The sequence below is a fragment of the Schistocerca americana genome, chromosome 6 (genome assembly GCF_021461395.2).
Source record: "Schistocerca americana isolate TAMUIC-IGC-003095 chromosome 6, iqSchAmer2.1, whole genome shotgun sequence".
NCBI classification, from domain to species: Eukaryota; Metazoa; Arthropoda; class Insecta; order Orthoptera; family Acrididae; genus Schistocerca; species Schistocerca americana.
The window spans coordinates 384,869,546-384,891,637 of NC_060124.1; the positions used below are offsets into that span (position 1 = coordinate 384,869,546).

Consider the following 22,092-nt stretch of genomic DNA (forward strand, 5'->3'; position numbering starts at 1 on the left):
GCTGATTTCATTGCCGCAGCCGAAGAACTCAGCCGATAGTTTACATTAACAACTGCAACAATTGAATTGCATACGAAACAGAAACTCATTGATTCTATAATGGTGGTAAACGATTGTACTCACGAAAAATTCTATCTAAACCATGTTACTCGTAATATTGTCACGAAAGCTGCCATGCGTATCAGATCAGCTCTAATGGACACGATGGCATCACAGCCCAAATGATGAAGCTTGCTATTGACCCACTGCTGTCCACTATGTTATAGCCTCCCTTTGTCTAAGGTGATATCCTACGAAACATGACTTTGTCAGTCAGATTCCATATTCCTAGATTTCCTGAAAGCATTTGACATGGTGCCCAACTGCAGACTGTTAAAGATCGGAGCATATGTGTCAGGTTCCAAGATATTTAAGTAGCTTGAAGGCTTTTTAAGTACTAGAAAGCAGAAGCTAGTTTTCGACGACGTGCGTTCAGGGTATCTTTGTGAGTGTGCCTGGGAACCGTGATAGGAAGGATTTTGTTCTCTACGTATATAAATGACTTAAAAAACAGGGTGAACAGCAATCTACTGTTGTTTGCTGGTGTCACAGTGGTGTTTGGGTAGGTATCCTAGTTGAACAACTATGGGACCACACAAGATGATTTACGTAACATTTCTAGTTAGTGTGATGCATGACAGCTTGCTCTAAACATAGAAAAATGTAAGTTAATGCGGATGAATAGGAAAGACAGTCTTGTAATCTTCAAGTGCAGCATTGATAAGGTTCCACTTCACACAGTCACTTCGATTAAATACCCAGGTGTAACGTTGCAGAGTGATATGAAATGGAGTGAAAAAATCATGTCGGTATTAGGTAAGGCGGATGCTCGACTTCGATTTATTGGGAGAAGTATGGGAAAGAGTAACTCATCCATAAAGTAGACGGCGTGTAGAACGCTAGTGCGACGCATTCTCGAGTACTGTTTGACTTTTTGGGATCCTCTCGAGGACTAATTTGTACGGAAGGAATTGAGAGGCGGACTGCTAGATTTGTTACCGATAGGTTCGATCAGCACGCAAATTATTACGGGGATGCTTCGTGACTCAAATGTTAATCCGTGGAGGGGACACGATGGTCTTTCCTCAAGGTACCACTGCACAAGTTTAGAGAACCGACTTTTCGGGATGACTGCAGAACGAGTCTGCTGCCGCCAACGTGCATTTCGCGTAGGGACCCTGAAGATAAGATACGAGAAATTAGAGTTCGTACGGGGACTTTTAGGCAGTTGCTTTCCCCTCGCTCTATCTGCGAGATGATTGTGAGGAGACATGACAAGTAGTGAACAAAATACCTTCCGCCATGCAGCATACCGTTCTTTGCGGAGTATGGGTGTAGATGCAGGTGGAGGTATCTACACAACTGACCAAATTGGTACACCAAGAAGAAATGCAGATGATAAACGGGTATTCATTGGACAGATATACTAGAACTGACATGTGATTACATTTTCACGCAATTTGTGTGCATCGATCCTGAGAAATCAGTACCCAGAACAAACACCTCTGGCCGTAATAACGGCCTTGATACGCTTGAGCATTGAGCCAAACAGAGCTTGGATGGCGTGTACAGGTACAGCTGCCCATGCAGCTTCAACACGATACCACAGTTCATCAATACTGGCGTATTGTGACGAGCCATTTGCTCGGCCACCATTGACCAGACGTTTTCCATTGGTGAGAGATCTGGAGAATGTGGTGGTCAGAGCAGCAGTCTAACATTTTCTGTATCCAGAAAGGCCCGTACAGGACCTGCAACATGCGGTCGTGCATTATCCTGCCGAAAACTAGGGTTTAGCAGAGATCGAATGAAGGGTAGAGAAACGGGTCGTAATACATTTGAAATGCAACGTCCACTGCTCAAAGTGCCGTAAATGCTAACAAGAGGTGACCGAGACGTGCAGCCAATGGCACTCCATACCGTCACACCGGGTGATACGCCAGTATGGCGATGACGAATACACGCTTCCAACGTGCGTTCACCGTGATGTCGCCAGACACTGATGCGACCATCATGATGCTATAAACAGAACCTGGATGTATCCGAAACAATGGCGTTTTGCCATTCGTGCACCCAGGTTCGTCGTTCAGTACACCAACGCAGGCACTCCTATCTGCGATACAGCGTCAAGGGTAACCGCAGGCATGGTCTACGAGCTGATAGTCCATGCTGCTGCAAACGTCGTCGAACTGTTCGTGCAGATGGTTGATGTTTTGCAAACGTCCCCATCTGTTGACTCAGGGATCGCGACGTGTCTGCACGATCCGTTACAGCCATGCGGATAAGATGCCTATCATCTCAAGCGCTAGTGATACGAGGCTGTTAGGATCCAGCTCGGCGTTCCGTATTACCCTCCTGAACCCACCGATTCCATATTCTGCAAACAGTCATTGGATCTCGACCAAGGCGGCCAGCAATGTCGCGATACGATAAACCGCAATCGCGATAGGCTACAATGCGACCATTATCAAAATCGGAAACGTGATGGTACGCTTTCCTCCTCCTTACACGAGGCATCACAACAACGTTTCACCAGGCAACGCCGTTCAACTGCTGTTTGTGTATGAGAAATAGATTGGAAACTTTCCTCATGTCAGCACGTTGTAGGTGTAGCCACCGGCGCCAACCTAGTGTGAACACTCTGAAAAGATAATCATTTGCATATCACAGCATCACCTTCCTGTCGGTTAAATTTTGCGTCTGTAGCACGTCATCTTCGTGGTGTAACAATTTTGATGTTCAATAGTGTAAGACCACTCTTTAACCACAAGTGTCTTCACTGATCTTGAAAACAAGCACTAGTTAAGGAACTACATAAAATGGACGCTGCAGTAGTACCCTGTGATTATGGACCTATCGGCATTCTTCTTGTGGCGCCGAAGGTCCTAGAATAAACATTATGCGGCCAGCTAACAAAGTACCTAACTACAGTCAACCTACTAGAGGAATAACAATCATGCTTCCATACAAATCGATGCACAGCATCTGCCTTAATAAAGATAACATAAAGTATGACCTGAAGGTTGTCATGGATGCACAAGAGGCAACTATCATGTGCTGTTTTGACTTCAGCAAAGCATTTGACATTGCCGACATTTTACTTGCCGAACTTGGCTGATTAAATGTTTCGCCAAGTGCATTGTAATGGTATCGCTCATATCTGTCGCATCGCCAGCAATGTGTGATGTTGGGTACCATAAAGACTCAAATGAGGCAGGCAGTTTTAGACAGGTCCCATGGTTCTGTATTAGTTCCTATAATCTTTTCATTGTAGCCAATGATGTGTGATCAGTCTTGATATACTGAAAATACCCAATAGGGCTATCGCGAATGTCAATACCGACCTTTGGGCACTATCAAAATGGGGACAGTCTGTCGGGTTAAAAGGCAACCTACCCACAATCTCAGTGGTACTGACTGGTTGTTCTAGCCTCATTAGGCCGAATTATGGGGAATCAATAACGCCTTCAGTCTTAAACGGGACAAATATCAATTTCTCCACCTCAGCGTATGTTGTAGAAGAAATAACAGATGAAAACGGAAATCGATCTGAGCACGTAGCTGCTATGTACAAAACGGCATCACCATCTATCCATGTACTACAAAAATATATCATAAAAAGTTCTTTCCTGTTGACCAGAAAAAGAAATTTCTACGGCCACATACTGCATATTTCCAATCATTGATTACACTGAAGTTACCCTACAAGATCTTTCTCAGGAAAACTCACGGTACCTTTACCTGGTTATGAATGTCTGTGTTCGCCGTTTCTGTCGTGTCTGAGTCTTCGATCATATTTCACCATCGTATACATACCTATACCAACTGTGTGCAGACTGGTGCAGATATTTTCCACATCCTATGGATTCTCTATTATCTTAGCAACGTATACTGTCCTTCATATATCTCCTGAACCTTAACATTCTTGTCTCAACAATATCGCAGATAAACCCAATCCCATCAGAGAAAATTCCTTTCTACACCACTCCATGGTTGAGCCACTTTGACGAAGTCCTTCTCAGAAGCAATAACTCTACTCTGGCATAACCTTCTGCACTATAGTAGATAACTGAATAACATTTACAACTTCAGACTAGAGCTAGTGACATATCTACTGAAGCATAAATAATGGCTACGACTGTCCCTAAGCGCACTCGTTAGCGCCAAACATACTTAAATTTCCTTTCCCCAGAACTCGCTGTATCGAAAAACATCTATTTTGTACACCTACACATTCTTTTTGCATCTGCCACTATCAGTATTGTCATCGGTGTCATGATTAGCGTTTTTCTGTTGTTATCAGCGTTATTAGTGGCGGTAGCAGCGGTAGTAGAATTACTGCCATTATTAACCTCTCACTTCATAGTCAGTATTACATATTCGCATTATTTGTATTGATACTATAACTATTTTAATACTATTTATCATATTAAAACTTCGGTTTTTTGGAAAATGTGACGCAAAAATGTGCTTCATATGTGAAACTTTGGTCCGATGCATGACAGGGCCTGATGGCCCTAGGCTGTTCAGGTTGAGAAATAAATTAATATTTCTCCTGAAAGTAGCTTTAAGATGATGGCTGGGAGTTTAACGGTGTGTGTCAAAACTGCAGCTACTGGTGTCGCGATTGAAGATGGTGTAAGTGTCACGTTTGCAACCGATTAGGATGCAGTATCTGCTATCGTTCATGTTCCATTCAAATCTGCCATGTTAGCGATGTCGACTTATTCTTCGCAGTGTTAGAAAGCACATCCTGAATTGTGTCATCTCGGGCTCTCAAACGGTCTAACACCTTTCAGTCGCGTTTGAAAGTTCTCATAATCCGTATCTTTGTCTTTACCTCCCTCATCAGTTGCCGTACTGAAAAGCATTAATAGCTTTCTTTCAATGATTCGTTTCTTATTGAAATTGCTCAAACGTATATCTGTATCCGTTTCCACATCAAACCTTGATTTGATTTCGCATGCGAACAGTCAGAGAATATAGTACAAGAAAGTGTCCATAGATTGCGCTATCGCGGATTGGTGCTACCATGGAAAATTCAAAGATTATAGCAATACAAACAAACAATAGAAAGCGCTGCCCGCGGTTAAATATTTTATCATTACACGACTTTGTTTAAATCGTCACTATCCAGACTGTGAATGAACCTCACAATACTTTCCGAGTTTACTTAATATACATTTGCTAGAACAGTAAAGCGTACAACTCAATTGTCGTGCCGAGGCTATGTGACTACTGAGTATTCTGCTATATGCTGTCTCCGCTCTTACCTCGACTCGAGGGCGTGCTGCAAGCGCACGACGATTTTCGTCTGGCAGCTGGACTCCCACTCCACTGCCATACTATCACAGTCACAGGTTCCCTGGTGTCGGTAGCATATTATGCACCGTGCATTAACTGACGTGTAATGTTTACAGCTTTATTTTCGTCTCCAATCAGAGATATATACATTTCAGAGATGAATAAAGATCAGAGCACATTCACGATGAAGATCATGTCGATCGTGTGTTCGATGTAGATGGCTGAGGAATCACTCATAACTAAATGTAAAGCAAATTATGGAACTTATAAACTTTTATTTGCCTTGACTTGTGGAACCAGGATGGTTGGTTTGTGGGTTTAAGGGACCAGACAGCAACGGTCATCGGTCCCTGGAACCAGGAACTAGGGCCCAAAGGGTATGTTTGGCTATGTTTGTCCATAATGTTTCCATTTATCGCTCCTTGATGACATATTCTAGTGCCCACTGGCGTCTTCCTCTTCTGTATTATGTAGTCTTTAGGTCAGATGGCAGTAGTAACATGTTTTAACTTGCCATTTTTATCAGCGATACCCCATAACTCATCCACAACGTCATTAAATATAATGTTAGGGTGTCCCTTGATCCACATAGGCCTAAATGTTAACTTCTACGCAAGAGTACAGGTCTTTTTTTGTGGCATTCGTAGTGTCCGCTATAATTAGACTAGTTTTACTGAGAAGAGCTCACGTCTGAATATGTTGGAACAACCTTCTACAGTCCAGTAAAAGCGCAATGTTTGAATTATGAGTTTCTGCAACTAATTTAAAGCTTAACGCATAGTTCGTTGGCGCTTCTGTGGAACGTCTCCTGGGAAGTGAAATCAGATTCTTTGCAACTTGTGCTTGGGCACAGGAACACGCAACAACCCCTGCCATTAGCAATGGTTTTGTATCCGTCACTATATACAGTACTGGACAAAAATTTTCGATTACCTGTAAAATCTATGGATTTTTAATTAAAACAGGGAATTCATTCTAAATATTTTCTCACATCCCCAATTCAGATAATAAAACAAGTATAATCATGTTAAGTTGGAAGCGCCTGTACTGTGTATTTGACTGGTTGTTCACCTAGAGGGGCCCTGATGAGCATCCGCTACAACACTGACGTCCCTTAACCTAAGCTGGTTCCGATCTAATAGGCCTCAATCCTTCAGTTCGCGTTAGTGTACAGTACAGTGGGTGAATCTGGCAGTGTGCTTGTATACCAAGTGAGGTTCATAACGTATTATCTCCTAATGAGACGGTTCAGAAGACTGCAATTCAAATACGTGCTGTAATATAAAAGCGCAGGAACGCTACTCTAGAAAGACAACAGCAACAAAAGTTGACATAGTCCCATCTACAGTGATATATACGTTGTAACGGTTCAAGTAAACTAGTGTCAATGTAAGTGTGTCTGGAAGACACCGAGTAACATCATACAGGGAAAATGAATTCATATGAGCCCAGACTAATCACCAGAGAACGCGTACTGCACCTGAAACATTCGAGAAAGTAAATACTATGCGAGCAACTCCAATCTCTGTCCCAACAGTGCAACGCCGTCACCGTGAACGAGTTTTAAAATGGTGTATAGCGGCCAAAAAAGGTTATTACGTGAACAAAATAAGGTGGAACTATTACAACGGGCACAGCGAAGGCAGTGGTTTTCACGGACGAATCTAAATGTAAAGTATTTTAGAAGCCATCGTCGACTTCGTGGAGAACGTATGGGGAGTAATATTTGGCGGCAATTGCGGATGGTTGGCCAAGTTTTGAGGATGTTTTGCGGTTGATAAAGTCAATGGTGAAATGAGAATTAATAGAAAATTAGAGAAGGAGAAATAACAAAAGGATACTCACCAACAACGCCGTTCCATCTGGCAAGAGACTTACATGTCGTGGATTTGTTCTGGAGCAGGACAACTATCCGAGACACGCATCTAAATTGTGCAGTGGGTTTGTCAGTAGAAAAGAAAAATGTGGGGAACAGAAGAATATGATTTGGCCAAGCCAGTCTACTGCCTTAAATTCCATTGCAGTCTAATGGGATGGACTTGACAGGGAGGATAGATAAATGAGGTCATTTAACGTTGAAGGTCTGTGGAATAATTTACAGAACTGTCCGACTACAGTATCTGCAAAAACACTACAAAATCTTATCTCCAGAATGACAAGAGTTTGTGTAATTGTACTGAGGGCACAGGGTAGGTACTTTGAAGAAGATAAAATCTAAACCATACCGAACTGTACTTCATCACATCAATAGAAAATATTTATTTTGTTGGTGAATTTAGTTTGTATGTTGCGTTTGAACTCTGAAATACAATATATAGCTTTCATTGTCAGGGATCGAAAACTTCTGACCGGTAGTGTATCTCGAAATACTACAGGCATTTATCAGCAATGCATTTTTTTGCGAAGTGCTCTGCTCCTACGAATGTTTTTTTTTTTTTTTTTTTTTTTTTTTTTGGAAAGTAGAAAAGGTCTGCTGCTAAACTCTATTTGTTGTAATGGTAATCGGCATTATAAAATGTACACACTCTAACGGGGTTTCCAATGTAGTTGTTGCACACTCAGTTACGAGTTGGTATATCATACAGACCGTCCTCCTCACGGTAATTTGCTAGCACTGCCCTCCAGCTGCAATTTTCGACTGTATATGCCGTGCAAACAACAAAGATTGTTTAACACTAATGGACGCCTTTGAAATAGTTACGTCATTTTCGTTTGTGAACGTTGAAGATAAGTGGAGAAAATAGCGAAGTGGGTGTAATTAAAAAAGCATTGTCAGGCGTATTTAAAGAATTACTTTGGCATACCATTGGAGTCCTTAACTCCGGCCTAATGCATTTTACTTTTTCACATGCGCAAGGAAGCGTCTCGGCTTCGCGTTGTTTACTGTGCTAATTAATATATCCACACTGAACTAACAATTCCCCTCTTTCAGAGTGAATATTTAAGCGAATATTTGCTCCTTTATCAAGATGATGGTCATGTCGTTGCGCCTGTAGCATACACTGTACCGAATTGTGAGGTAGTCAGCCAGTGACGCAGACAGAAATCTTGCAGTTAAATGGTCGATGTTGCATAGGATGTTCAAAAAATGGAACAAAGACAGCCCTGAACGTATATATAATATACACGCTTATATATAACATCGAATATTCCAGAATTTGCTTCTATTGAATGTAGAAGGAAGTCAGGGATTACGGAAGAAAATATACAAACTACTAAAAAATTAATCGCGGAAGGGAGATCCTAGCCAGCAACCGCTTCGTTCTTAGCCCAAGCCCATATGCATAACACTCATTTTCAAAGACGTAATGTTTGTCCATTTATTTGATTTTACGATGTTGTCAAAACTTTATCGATCGAGATGTCGTTAACTGACATTTAATTATGATAAATTATACAAACAACTTCTAATACGCTGGTGTCTTGAAACAACATCTAAACTCCAAACATGAAAATTTTTAACCAACAATACTTCGCTACCTACATTTTATTACAAAGAACCGTACCACAAGCGGCTCTTTTTTCTAGAGATCATCAATATGATAGCATTACGTCAGATCATATTCAGAGTATTTAAGCTATAATATGGAAACACCAGCAAGAGGAGTCAAAACTGCAAATATGGTGACTCGTAAACTGCGTTTGTTAGGCAGAAAGCCCTTAAGCATCTCATCAGTCACATTTCTCTCCATGAAACAAAAATCTGCGGCATCTGATTGTACTTGCCACGGTCGATATGCTGCTCGTTGTGAAATTCCCCGTTTTGACGCGATATATAATGGTCCAGCTTCACGTCCAAGTTCGCTTTCCCGCTTTGAGTGAGTACTGCTTGATCTTTTTTTTACTACCAATGAAATCTGTGTACAGTGAAATACAAAGGCTAACTAATAAAAGGGCCATAACATTCAGAAAACTGTTTTACAGTATTTTTTTTTGTATGTCTTTTCAGAAAAAAATGATTAGAAAAACCTATGTTAAGTGTTTGGGAAACTCTGCGAACAGTTGTTATTACTCATGCAGAACGCCGTGTTTCACTGGGCTGCACAGTATACCATCTTGATGCCCCCTCTACAAGCGTATGTTGCTGCTTCATTTAGCCGTTCGGCGTGTGAAACGAGTGCTTCAAAATAGCTAATGATTCGTGATTATTTCTCTCATTGTTTTAGAGAGTGTTGAATGCCCACAGCCCGTAGAATCATAGAAATTGTAACCTTTATCAGACTCAATCTACGTTGTGAATTAATTTCGCAGAGAAATACGCTGGACTGACTATAGACACGTGAAGAACAATCCGCGTTATTCGTTGTGTTCCGCTTTGATTGTCGTTGAGATTGCTGATTTCAGATAGCTTAACAGTGGCCAGATTAGCAGCGCACAGATTCCATTGTTCCGTGATTCTATGGCTGAGCAGACGAGACGACTCAACCCTTATTTGCCAATGACTACCGACTGAAGGCATACATGACTCTCTTGCTCAGGGCGAAAGGTGACTCGTAGTAATTACTTACGGCACACAAAATATAAATTAAAGACGCCTCAAGAAAGCCTGAAGTACTCCGAACTGTGTAACCACAAACGAGATACACACAGTATACTGTGGCCGCTGCTAGAGGTCAGATGTAATTCACCTTTAAGACAGGGGGTTCATAGGGATCATAGAACCACCTTCACACTATTTCTCTACAGTTCCTCTCTCTAACGGCGCCCAGGAACAACAAACACTTAAATATACTGAAATATTTCTGCGTGAATACTGGTTCCCCTTATTTTATTTTTATGTTCGTTTCTCCCTATGAATGGGGTTGCAGCTCCAGTACAAGCTAAGTGTGGAGCATTGTTCTCTTATGGAACCAAACTGGCCAGTTTCCCTAGTTCCACTTATATAAACAAAGCTTTCACTTGGGTCCTTCTTTTGTTCGTTTAGGAGGTGATGTGTAACTATCATGACAGTTACTATAATTTATGGCCAAGATAGCTGTCGAGTAGTCTACGTGTGTTCATGTTTACTCAGGAATTCAAATACTTTCGGCGTGAAGTGGCAACTGTCATGTCCACCTCGGTAGCTATGTGGTTAGCGGGGCGGATTGCTATGCGAAAAGTCCCAGGTTCATTTCCTGCTAGGTGGGAGATTTTCTCCGTTTGGGGACTGCATGTTAATCCTTACTTTGGTATCGCCATAATTGACATTACTGTTGAGAAGGCTAAATAGGCATGGCCCAGAAGCCGGTAAAAATTACAAAATAAAGAAAACTATCATAATGAAGACTGCAACTTATGGCCCACAACTAATGCCTCTCCTCCCGCACTGCACCAGTGTGCACCTTCTCCTACCAACACTGTTGCCGTGTGCTCGCATTGGTCCTCCCACCACCGCCACCCCCATCCTCCCTAGTGCCTCCATCACGCTGAGAGTGTCATTCTTAGTCCGTACCCCCACTGGGGAACAGCATGAAACATCTGCAGTGTCCAGCATGGTAACACATCCTCAATGCTGTTTGCCGATTATTTGAGGAACATGGTTGTAAATATGGAACTTAACATCAAAACACACCAAGAAATACACTATTGCTACTCTCATATTACAGCAAATAACAATACTACATAAGAAGAAAATAGGACTTGTAACTAACATTACAGCACATAAATGGCAAGCATGCGTCAAAATGTGTAGTTAACATCACTCTGCGTCAACAAAATACTCACTTTCTACTTTGATAGTACAATACTATAGTAAATAACAGTCATATATGGTATCAATATACTTTGTTATATATCTTCTGCACACTGGCACTGCACTCGGTCAGGGCTACTTGAGAGAGCAGATCAGTGCAGGCCACCTCCGCCTTTTCGTCCGCTTCAGTAATAACATGGATACACTGCCTGCTGTCTCTCTTGCAGCATGATTTGCATCAAATTCAAAATGCTTAAGGATGTGCTGCTGGTTTAGCACAACCAAGAGGGTACTTGATAATAGAAAAAGGGAGTAGCCCTCAAGTAGCCCTCATTACCAAGTCCGCAGCTCGTGGACTAGCGGCTAACGTTGCTCCCTCTGGATCACGGGGTCCCGAGTTCGATTCCCTGGCGAGCTGTAGATTTCCCTGCCCGGGGAATGGGTGTTTGTGTTGTCCTCATCATTCCATCATCATTCGTGAAAGTAGCTAGACAGCACTGTGTACAGATTGGGAATGTGTACGGGCGGTGATGAACGCGCAGTTGAGCGCCCAACAAACCAAACATCATCGTTACCAACTGGTTCCGCTAAACCAGCCATAACATTTATACAGAAGAAAATAATAAGACTTATTTTACAAGAAAGAGATTTTTAATCGAACTTTCATTTAGTACCTTCACAGCGCAGTTTAATGGGAGATGGGCCATCAACATAGCAATTTCCATCGAACGGTAAACGCTTATCACAGAGTCATACTTGGAAATAACCTCATCACTATGAAACACAAGTGCTAGCTTTTGAAATTTCTGTGTTTTATTACACAAAGGAGATATTAGATTTTAGGCAGCTGGTAGTAAGTACCCCTTTGCATTCAAATTATAGCGCTTATCCATATTTTTTATAAACTTTTGGAATAACTTTATACACTTTTCTGATACAAGTGGGTAGAGAATATATGTTGCTATCTTTTCACCAAAAAGAGAAAAGACAGACGTAAATGTCATTATTGGTCTAGACACATCAACACTTGTATTACGAGAGAGGGCCTAGATAAGCATTTGACTGATTGTTACACGTAGGAACCCGTACATGTGGAAATGACAATCGACAACAAGGAATTTTCCAAGTTTAGAATTTGTTAGTAGTGGGTATCATGGATGTTGATACCTTTGACGTCATGCATGATACCCACTACTAACAAAGCCTACCAAAGGGAGACCGCACTGACAAATATGCAACCTTTACAGAGCAGTATGTACCATATGTAGTGGTATATGGAGTTGTACGGTGGTATGACTCAGGTAAAAATTGTTTGAGATCATTTGTCAGGGATAATTCTGAGAGGTGGCTGCTCAATGAGGTAGAACAACTTGCGTGGTATGTTGATCACAACATCTCCATGATCAGCTCACAGGGGAATGATGCCTTATATGAGAAAACTGTCAAATGCCGTACTTGAAAGTCATACTTGTGGGCTGCCGTTAGAAAAGCGGAAAAGTCACGTAGAAATCACTGTCATCGAACGGGGAAGTTCTTCAGCACAGCATACACTGCATACAACTTAAAAAACTACATGCCCTGACTTATACCCACCTCCTTTCACAATCTGAGCAGTTATGATGACGGTTTCATAACTGTGTACTTAGGTGATTTTGGTTTGCACAAAGATCAGATCATGTCCTGCCTGAGAACGTTAAGACACTCATCTCTTTCTCCAAACGAATGACCCCAAACATTATATCACAGTTCCTGGACCTAATTAGATTTATGGAAGCGCTGCTTTAGAAATGCGTTAGGAGGACACGAAACTCTCTAAAGCTGCATTTGCCGATTATGCTAAGTTCCATTCATGACGAATAACGTTGTCTTTCCTTACGAATACCTTGATATCAAAGAGACTCAACGAAGTCACATTGCCTGACATACCCACATTCACCAGAAACCTTACAGGCAATGTCATAACGAATTCAGAGTATAAGCATCTGGTGAATGTTTAGCAGGAATTCAGCGTCTATGCAAAGCTATATATGGGCATGGATGTACGACTACTTGGAGATATTTTCGAGAAGTTTTAAATAGTATAGCAGGAATTCAGCGTCTATGTTTCAAGGGAATATACAAAGCTATATGTGGACATGGACGTACGACTACTTGCAGATATTTTCGAGAAGCTCTAAATAGTATGCATGACCACATACACTTTGAATTCCACGTTATATTACATGTAGACACTGAATTTTTTATCAATGTCAGCATGTTGAACTTTTTCGAATGGAGCATGCACGGTGGACTTTGGAAATGTGTGCACAGACACGCCAAGGTAAACAAGTCGGCAATGGGCGGACAGTTCGAAGCATATGAGTATGAAAGTTACATCGCATATCTTCGTGTTGACAAACTTTTAGTTTGTGCTACGCAACATAATCTGGCTGTTGGGAAGTTTCGATGGCTGTCTGAGGAGGACAGTTTTCGATTAGGTGATTTCAAGTGTGTGGCAGCTGGTCTGGTAGAGGATATGGTGTGGAGGTAGACTTGCATATCCTGCTAGTTTGCATGATACCCACAGCAATTTGCCGCTACGTGTGGAGCACCTCGTCCGATGAAAGGACTGCACCCTCAAACTAATGACGGCACTGGGGAGAAAACAGAGATGCATTGTGCACTGCAGATACCTCCAGCAACGTATCAATTTGGAATGGTTCTGACTAGCGTCACCCATTGTATCTCTTTCAAGTGAAGTCGCTGGTTGAGGAAGTATATTGACGTTAAAACGGAACGGAGTGCCCTTGTGACACGTGATTAGAATTTTTTTTTTTAATTGATGAATAATGCTATTTTCAAGAAAAATGTCGACAAATTGAGAAAACACCATGAAATTCATGAAGTTTTACTGCTGGGAGAGGAGTTATGGCGGCATTATTATGTCACTTGGCCAAATTTTAAACTGGCCACATTCTTCAGCCAAGGTTTAGTAGTCCTGGAGAGGGATAATTTTTCGATGGAATTCATGAGAGCTGTTAATGTTTGTATGTGTATATCGGACATTTCCTAAGTCATCTACTGGGTGAAGGACTGCGATCCATATATAGTAATGAGATATAGTGCGGAGGAATATGAGAATGCAGGCTTTCTCGGCGAATCTCGATGATAAAATCTTCTCGGGTTGACAGCCGAGTCAATGTGCTGTTTTCCAGTAACGTTTCAGCAAGTTTCTTACTTGCTATCTTCAGGTGAAGACTTCGCCTGAAGATGGCAAATAAGAAACTTGCTGAAACGTTACTGAAAAACAGCACATTGACTCGGCTGTCAACCCGAGAAGATTTTATCATCAGTCCGGAGGAATTCGACGCGTCTGGATATTCGACCAACAATACTCACAGTTTACACCTGATAAGAAGAGGGTTATCAGAATCAAATCTTCTAGTTTTTCAAACCGCACCAATTCCAATAAAATTCTCAAGGTTTGTATGATTATCTGCGCCACCGTTGTATGGATCAGGGCCTAGCATATGTTCTGCTTTTATAACCACGATTGTGGCGGCTGGCACCAATCAGAGAGGGCCGAAACGATGCGAGCGAGGAAGGTGGGGTGGGCAGCTCGTATCAACTCCGGCCCGCCGCGGGACCGGGTGACAGATGGCGCAAGAGTCCGGCGACACCTTTGGAACTGCCGCTCTCGCCTCCCTGCAAGCGTTAAGCATTCGCGGTGGTTTCCTTTCGACACCCAGAGCCCGCCACCACGCACTACACACTGTGTGGCTCTTCTCTCTGTTGAAATTGTTGTTGTCTGTCCATTTTATAACGGTATCCCAGTACGTTCACGTACAAGCCAAGACTCTCGTTTCTCAAACAGTATTTTGTGTCCCTTTACCACGCAATGCTCAGCTGCGGCCGACTTGTCAAACTCCCTTTTTTTAAAGATGTCTCTCGTGCTCGGTACAACGCTATGAATTGTCTGACCTACTTAGATGCTGCTGAACTCGCAAGGGCACCATACACACAGTGCACACGAAGTGCTATGTCGTCTTTAAGAGGGCGCAGCATATCTCATATTTTGGGCCGGGGTGGAACACTGGTGTCAATCCATGTCTCTGCAGTACACGTCCTAACTTCCTGCTCGTTGTCCCATAGTGTGTCTCCTACTGTACTGTAAAAATTTTCTTAGCCTGCTTATTCTCTGCTTGTTTACACATCTGGAGATGATTGTAGTAAGCAACGGAAGCTATAGTGCCTTTGAAATTAGTTGCGATTTTTCAGTTCAGTACCGATCAAGTGAAGGAAAGCGTAGCTGCCAGCGTGCGCTGAACGCGTCAGCATTCGAATATAATGCCAGGCCTGCTCGACGCGTAACCCATCAGCCGCGCAAGCTAGCTCGACTGCAATCATTGTCAATCGATTTTAGAGAAACACTAAGGTAATAAACTGTGAGTCTCGCACAACTTATAGCTTCATTCGTCAGCTTCATGATCAGTTGGTAGAGTACTTGCCCACGAAAGGCAAAGTTCCCGAGTTCGAGTCTCGGTCCGGCACAGAGTTTTAATCTGCCAGCAAGTTTCATATGAGCGCACACTCCGCTGCAGAGTGAAAATCTCATTCTGCAAACATCCCCCAGGCTGTGGCTAAGCCAGTCTCCGCAATATCCTTTCTTTCATGAGTGCTAGTTCTGCAGGGTTCGCAGGAGGGCTTCTGTAAAGTTTGGAAGGTAGGAGGCGAGGTACTGGCAGAAGTAAAACTGTGAGGACGGGGAGTAAGTCATGCATGGATAGCTCAGTTGGTAGAGCACTTGCCCGAGAAAGGCAAAGGTCCCGAGTTCGAGTCTCGGTCCGGCACACAGTTTAAATCTGCCAGGAAGTTTCATACCAGCGCACACTCCGCTGCAGAGTGAAAATCTCATTCTACTTACCTATTACTTCGGTAACGGTCACAGGTTTTGTGATATTAGCTAAACTACTGCGAGAAATTCTTAAAGTTTGTCGTGAAAAATATGAATCGCTACGAATTTTCGTGTGATGTGATAGGTCATGTGTAGCTGCATACAAACTTGAGGTAACATAATGAGTTATTTGTTGAACCTCGAAGGATATCGTTAATTATCTACAATGTTTAGAAAGTGGAATATGTGTAAAGGTTTCCGTCACGAACACGCACGCCACTGAAAAAGCCAGAATGAAATATTCATCAAGTCCTCGTAACTCGTAAACGGTCTGAGATATCCAAACAAGATTCTGGCAAATGATAGAACGCAATAGGAAGAGCATTTTGCCATATGGTTAATATGCGAAACTTCCGTATCTACCACGGTATTCAAGCAACTACACAAGTTTTTAAAAGATATAATGTAATGTTCAAGGACCATCAGTAGCCTGTGAAACAAAAACTGCTGTGGGTTTTGCAACAATGTAAATTAAGAAGCTGCACATTTATTTTTTTACTGAGAATGGGCTTACTCATAACTAAGGATATGTCTCCCCCCCTCCCCTGTTGGTAGTTTAATAATACGCTGTTTTATGATTCTGTCAGTATTTCAACTGTAGTAGAATCTTAGTGAGATGTATATCTGTACATTCTGCTGTCTTTTCGCTAAAGAAGTAGTTGCTCATAGAGTATTACTCAATACTCGACACATTCCTTCATGAATCCCTGTCTCCTAAAACACATTCTTGTTATGGCTGACAACTTGAGACCAATCCTGTGATGTAACATTTGCAATGACTTCTTTTGTCAGCATTTCAACCTCAATGAGTGTAAATTTCTTGTTTTTGACACATTACTTATCACCTAGGCCCATATATTCTCAGTCGGATTTAAATATGGATGGTACGGGAGAAGCCTGATAAAACTATGCCCTTTAGCGTTAGCCTGTTCGTCGACCTGGTAGCGTGGAGTGTTTTGCTTCTACAGTACTACAAGTTCCATTAACTTCCCCTTAGACAAGCTAGGTTCAATTTATCCAATCGAACATTTCTTTGCACCTAGAGAAAAATAGCAGCTTTCCCTCACTGTACCGTTGGAGCTTTATCCATTACTACCGAGTGATATTGCGCACTGTCCATTTCTTTGACGAATTCGGAGGAACAGTTTGCAGCAGAATATTATATTCTCAGCCAATGACCGTGCTGTAGTACAAGCGCTTTTATTGCGAATCTAGTGTTCAGACGTGCTATACTGTTATTATTAATTAGTACGAGAGCTAATTGACGTAGGTGCCTCTAAAGCGCGACACCACGTGGCACTTTTTGTCCACGGCGTGGCAACAGGGGCGCTGTACCATGCAAACTGCTCGTGGCGTCGTACGGAAACCCGGTTCGCCATTTGTGTCACCTGGCCAACGGCGTCATGTTCCCACAGGTGAGACAAACGTCGAATGTCGCAACTAATTTTAAACGCATTGTACACGTCAGGCTTTAATTGTGTAATGAAAACTGCGGTGTGCGTACTAAAAGATTTTTAAATCAATATTTTTTATTTATTAATACAAAAATTTGTGTGATTTATTGGGTATGCGGAAGACCTTACAAATTTTATTATTTAGAACCAATATTCACTTTTCGCACCACGCAGACATTTGTCTAAATGAATTTTCAATTCGCTCTCACGCTCTGATCAATTTACTAGCTGGTAAACTACATTATGACCTTTAAACAATCTAAGAGGGCTGCAAAGATCCTGTTCCAAATCATTTACATAAATTAAGATCAGCAGAGGGCCTGTAACTCTCCCTTTGGAATCCCCATATGTCACTTCGTTTTCACTAGATAACTTCATATCAGTTACTACGAACTGTGCTCTCTGTGACAGGAAATCGCAAATCCAGCCAGAAAACTGTTACGATAATTCGGAAACAAGTAATTTAGTTAGAAACCTTGTATGGAACTGTGTCAAAAGACTCATGGAAATCTGGAAGTATGTAAGCAATCTGAGACACTCTGAAGATTGTATTGAAGACAACACTCAGAGCGTCGTGTGAATAACGTGATTCTTATTTCACAATTACAATATTTTCTTCATACGCGCTGCTTATGTGTTAATAGATCGGTTTTCTCGGGGTATTTCATAGTAATGGAGTACAGTGCATGCTACAAAAACCTATTACACATGTTAGTCGTAAATCCTGAAGATAGCACGAGTCGATAGGATAAATATTAAAGAAGTTAGCTTCCAGTGGCTTTCGTGTCAGTTTATGCATTGCCTCAGTATATTTAGTTGTTATTGGTGTAACTTAAAGATACAAAATTATTCCTCAACTAAGACGATCTTAAACAGGGTGACAGAAAATAAGTGTTTGAAAGTATGTGTATGCTGTGGTTTAATTGTATGCCGTGAATGACTTTCCTTGTGATATTGCTGTGTTGTATCCCTGCAAATTCTATAGCTCACTCACCGATGTCTCAGTTCACATTCCAGTATGAAAGCTCTAACATTGGTACGGCGAAGGCATTTCACGGTAATCGTATTGGTGGGACGCATATTCAACAGAACATTTCGGCCAAGGACAGAACCCCCGGAATGCCCATTTCTCGATGAGATTACAGTACAGAGCTGAAGTAAAATTGTAATGCCAACAGTTAAGCAACCTCTGATACAGACGTTTGTGTAATGTTAACCCCGTTGTTTAACAGATTGCTGAATTGTTTCCAAAAGACAAAGTATCTACATGGTTCCAGAAAGGGCCAGTCAGGACGACCAGTCTCAGTTGTGGCTCTAGGGAATGAGCGAGTGCGAACTTTATTCAGTGATGAGTCCACGACATCAAAAAAACATGCAGCACAGCAACTCAGGATGTCATGACGGTCTATCCAGAGGTTAATGAAAAAGAAACTATGTCAACGGTGCCAACCACTGAAGAACAGGGATGTGATGCTGACATAGTAGTTTTGAAATGAGATGGTTGAGGACTCTGAAAATGGAACTCTCGACACGGATCAGACCTGTATTACTGATGAGCCACACTTTCATCTCCGTAGGTACATCAACAAACAGAACTCGCACTGCCAGGCTGCGAAGAATCCACACTTTCTAGCTCCTGCTCAACCTCGTCAGTAAAAAGTCACTGTTTGGCGCCCGTTTTTACTGCGAGCCATATTACAGCTGACCAATAAAGCAAGGTATTGGAGCACGAATTTATAACGGCTGCACGATGCGATGCACCCCGTCTGAAGGCCACAAGTGGCCCACCGGGCCATCCGACAGTCGTTTCATCCTCCGCTGAGAATGCGGATAGGAGGTGCGTATGGTCAGCACACTGCTCTCCGGGTCGTTACGATGGTTTTCTTTGACCGGAGCCGCTACTATTCGATCGAGTAGCTCCTCAACATCACGAGGCTGAGTGCACCCCGAAAAATGGCAACAGCGCATGGTCACCCATCCAAGTGCCGGCCATGCTCGACAGTGCTTAACTTCGGTGATCTGATGGGAACCGGTGCACTGCGGCAAGGCCGTTGCGGCACGATGCGAAGCAATTCTTCGAAGCTACTGTTCGTGCAAGACGGAGAACGTTCAAGTCATACTGCGGACGTCTTCGATTATTTCATGTGGTATTATCAGAAGGACAGAGCCTTCAAAGATGCGCTCCATGATGTTGGTACTGCTGCTTCCAGAGAAATTTGAGCATTCTAAAGTAATGATAGTCAGAAAGTCATCACGGAATTCAGTTCAAGGATCTGTAAATTCATTGCTGCTGAAGGGAAACACTTTGAAAAACTTCAGTATTTAATTTCAGGTTGCCTGCAATAGCACAAATATGAGGGCAAGACTCTGTAGCCGCATATTATGTCGCAATAGACAAAAACTTCGTAACACTTATTTTGCGCCAACCTGTAAGTAGGAGCCGTGTACTCGTGTAAGACATGTGATGCTGTGGAGTTGCTGGAAACTGTGGAACTGTAAGACGGGGGAGTTGGACGCGTCGTTCCAGAGCGAGAGAGAGAGAGAGAGAGAGAGAGATAGAGAGAGATGGGGGGCGGGGAGAGAGAGAGACAGAGAGAGAGAGAGAGAGAGACAGAGGCGGCGATAGCGACGGCGCCGTTGTCGAAGACCACTGCCGGAAACAATTTTGAAAGGCGCACCCTGGGGGAGAATACAGTGTTATAGCAGTAGCGGCCGAGGCCTGGACGAGACGTCGGTCAGCTGTGGAGGAGGGCGGCGGGGCTGTCTGAGGCGACAGCGTAGTGAGCACGCACTCTGTCCACACGGCGGCTTTTCCGGCGCGGAATTCACAGACTGTCTCACAAGGGTAACGTAGCTACTCTTCATCACCGCTTTCGTCCACGTTATTGGTACATAGAGCGGTGGCCAGAAATGAAAGTAACAGAAGCTCCTAATGGCAAAAGGTTTAGAAAAAAAAAAAAAAATAGAGTAGGAGCAAGTAGGACTCGCACTCTGAGTGTTCATACAAACTTTAATCACGTAAATAGACCTGTTCATCCATCGTGGCAGTCGAGAGTCTCGAGGTTTTATGTCTGTTATCGGTACTGATACTGGCAAGATACCATTCCTGGGAAGTCCAAGACTTCTGAGAATGTTTCAGTTATAAGTAAAATATCGGACAACAAGTAAGAAATGAAATATTTTTTGTGTGATATAATTACAAATTAACAATTTTCTGATTTTTCTCCTATACTTATATTGTAAAACCTCGCTCCTTTCCAGATTTCACGATTCCAGGTCGAGGGGAAGTCTCCTACAGGTGTTGATGAGTGAGTTTCTGAGTACCAAAATATATGACATGCAGTGTGACAATTACTTAACTGAATAAAAAAAAACGTAAAATAATTACAAACTACAGAGTGCACACTCTTCATTCAACATGTACACGCCACTACAGATATTCGGATTTGGGTTATGACGCGTTCGATATGCCTGCAATCCTTGGCGATCATGTGGCGCATAGGAATAACGAAGTTCTGTAAGATCCTGTGAAGTGTCGGAAAATCGATGCTGTCGGTGGCCTCCTGAACGGCTGTTTTCAGATCAGCAATGGTTTTTCGGCTATTGGTGTACACCTTGTTTTCAATATAGCCCCACAAAAAGGAAAAAAATGGTTCAAATGGGGTCATCAGTCCCCTAGAACTTAGAACTACTTAAACCTAACTAACCTAATGACATCACACACATCCATGCCCGAGGCAGGATTCGAACCTGCGACCGTAGCAGTCGCGCGATTCCGGACTGCGCGCCTAGAACCGCTAGACCACCGCGGCCGGCCCAAAAAGGAGTCGTAAGTGTTCAGATCCGGAAAATATGGCGGTCAATCGAGGCCCATGACAGTGGCTTCTTGGTACCCAGTAGCCAGAATGCGGTGCCAAAAGTACTCCTGCAGGACATCAAACACTCTCCTGCTTGCTAGGGTCGAGTTACATCTTCCATGAATCACGTCTTCACGAAATCAAGGTCACTTTGAATGACAGGGATGAAATCATTTTCCAAGACCTTTACGTACAATTCGGTAGTCACCGTGCCATGAAGGAATATCGCACCGATGAGGGTGAAGAGACTTCTCGAACACGAAATGCGGATTCTCAGTCCCCCCAAATGTGCTAATTTTGCTTATTGACGTATCCATCCAAATAAAAGTGGGCTTCGTTGCTAACACAAAGCGTGCATGCGTGTATTAATTCCCATCTTGCCTACGACCAACCGTGCAGTTTGGACCTCCTAACTCAAACCGTTGACAAGCTATGACGATTTTATTCCACATAGTTCAGTAAGTGTCACCCTGTAAATGGCTGCACTTTTCGACTTCATTCATCTAGAAATATCCATTCTTTCTGCACCGCCAAGTGACCGTAAACTTTAGTAGGTGGCGAAAGGCATAAAAGTTTCAACTTGGGACGTCTATATGTTCCTGAGATAAACGGTTTTTAACAGTCAGATAGGCAGACAGACCCAAAAACGGACATTAAAGTGGCCGTAAAAGGTTTCCGTTCTTGCCGACTAAGGTACGGAACCTGCGGGAAATGAATCGTTTATAATAGCGTTGTTTCCAGGCAGCATTTGGCACAGCGGAAGGTGTACAAAACGGTAATTCGAGGGTCGTGGGATCGATTTCCTGGACGGAAGCTTATTTTCTTTTTGTTTGC

General features: G+C 42.6%; 1 non-coding gene across 1 annotated transcript; it reads left to right on the top strand.

The window, feature by feature from the left end:
* Positions 1-15,769: 15,769 nt before the first annotated feature.
* On the top strand, positions 15,770-15,844 carry Trnas-aga. Its single transcript has one exon. It is a non-coding gene; the product is annotated as a tRNA-Ser (tRNA).
* The last annotated feature ends 6,248 nt before the right edge of the window (positions 15,845-22,092 follow it).